Genomic DNA, 2,074 nt, shown 5'->3' with positions numbered 1-2,074 from the left:
TGGTGCTCGTCAACTGATTTCCAGTAGAGAAGCTCATCTCCTCAAAAGAGCAACATGTGATTCAGTGCTATGGTCTGTCTGCACCAAACCATGCTGCTTGTCTGAAAGAGATGCATAGTCACAGCCAGGTGTATGAGGCCTCTCCTGTCTTGTGTCTGCAGCAGTTACAGATGAAGGAAACTTATAATGGAGTCCGTGGCTGGTCGGATGCTTTGAGAGGTGTCCCCGCTGATGAGATCAAAACAGGTTCCAGTCGTCTACGATAAATCTGCCACTCCATTCCTCTGCCCCAGCTCTCAGCAAGTGTCCAGCGTTACCCGACACATATGGAACTGGGGACTGGATGGGGTGGGGAGCAATATTCCTGTGGGTGAGGCTTTAAGGTACAGTTAAGGAGAAATGCACTTAAGACTGAGTTCTGGTGCTGGTTTTCCCACGTATTAGCTCATCGACCCTGGGTAGTTTTCCTTTTGGCATCAGTTCTTTCTGTGAACTAGAGATGGTAATACCTAATCAAACTCTCTCTCAGGCTGTGTTTAGGCTCTGAATCTAAATGCTGGACCAGGAAGGGCCTTGTAAAGTACAATGCAGGAAAGGCGTGGTTGCTGCTGGAGTATTCACACCAAAAGAATACAGTCTGGCTGAGTGAGCTGCAGTCAGGCTCGCCCACAGAGCCAGTGTGTCCACTGGTAGGATCGTTCTCAGAAACATATCTCATGGCCCAAGGTGGGAAAACCTGAAAAAATGAAGTCATCTGTTAAGAGTAGGAAGCAGTAGGTGGGTATTTGAATGGCACGCTTCATGTGGAAAGATTATGGTCAACTTTCCATCCAAAATCTCAATATCCTCCTGGGCTACATGGCCATCTCCAGCCCAGTCTCCTCCCTCAGCTGCGGCAGGGGAGCAGGGCAGGCTGCTGCCCTACGCTTTCTGGCTGCATTTTTATTTGCTCTACATAATGGGATTCATTTAGTCAGCATTTGATTATGAGCCCAGATCAGTATTACTGATGTGATTAGTGCTCTATACTCAAGCACACACATACACACAACCACCCAAAACTTTCCACAAATATTTGGAATTGTGATTTCATTTACCTCTCAAACAGATATTCCTGAAATGGACACACATCCTTTAAAAGTAATTCTTTGTACTAATTATTTTCTAGAAATGTGGAGGTTCTGAGGTTTTTCTTGGAGACATATGCAGTGAGAGAGCATACACAAGAACACGTGGGATTCTTTTGTCCCGCTAGAACGGTGGTGTGAGTGTGTGTGCGTGTGTGTGTGTGTGTGCGTGTGCGTGCACGCGCGTTCCTCTGGGTATGCCTGGGACAGTGCTCAAGGGTGGATATGAGCTGTATTGTCAATTCAACCTGTTGTGCTTGGCGTTGTTGTGAAATGATCAGTGAAAACTCATAGCGCAATGAGAGAGCTATGCTGATCCTCCCAGATTTCTGCCAAAAAAAACTTCAGATCACATCAGCCTTTCCTTTCCATTGTGCTCTGAGTTTTCTTCTTTGTTTGTTTTTCATATTAAATGTCCTTAGGCTAATTGAAACTACGAATTCCCTTTGGGGATGCTCTATATTGCTGGAGACCACGGTCCAAAGATGCCTACTGCTGGGATGACTGTGGATTCCAGTTTGCTCAGCACAGTCCTGGTTTATGTCCAGCGTTATCACATAATTATAGTAGAGACACCTTTCACTCTCAAGATGTTCCAGTTTAATGATCAATGATAAATGATATGGCCACCCACCTGTAACCTAGGCAATTTTGTTAATCTGTACATGTCTTCATTCATTCATTTCTGCTCTCTCCTTCATTGAAGGGACATTTACAAGGTATCTACTGTGTGCCAAGCACTGTGCTGGTTGTGGAGGAAGGTAGGAGAGCATGGGGAAAGAGTGAGATTGGGGAATTAGATGGGAGGGCTGGAGAATGAACCCAGGGAGATGAGATGCAGTCCTTGCTCTTATGGAGCTTGTAATCCAGCAGAAAAGAACAAAGCGTGTAAGACCAGTTCAACATAAAAAGAGGCATGGTCAGTTTATGTGTAAAGCATTGAGGGC

This window comes from Sapajus apella, unplaced genomic scaffold (genome assembly GCF_009761245.1).
Source record: "Sapajus apella isolate SASKATOON/1434 unplaced genomic scaffold, GSC_monkey_1.0 scaffold38, whole genome shotgun sequence".
NCBI classification, from domain to species: Eukaryota; Metazoa; Chordata; class Mammalia; order Primates; family Cebidae; genus Sapajus; species Sapajus apella.
Note: the sequence above shows the minus strand (reverse complement) of the source record.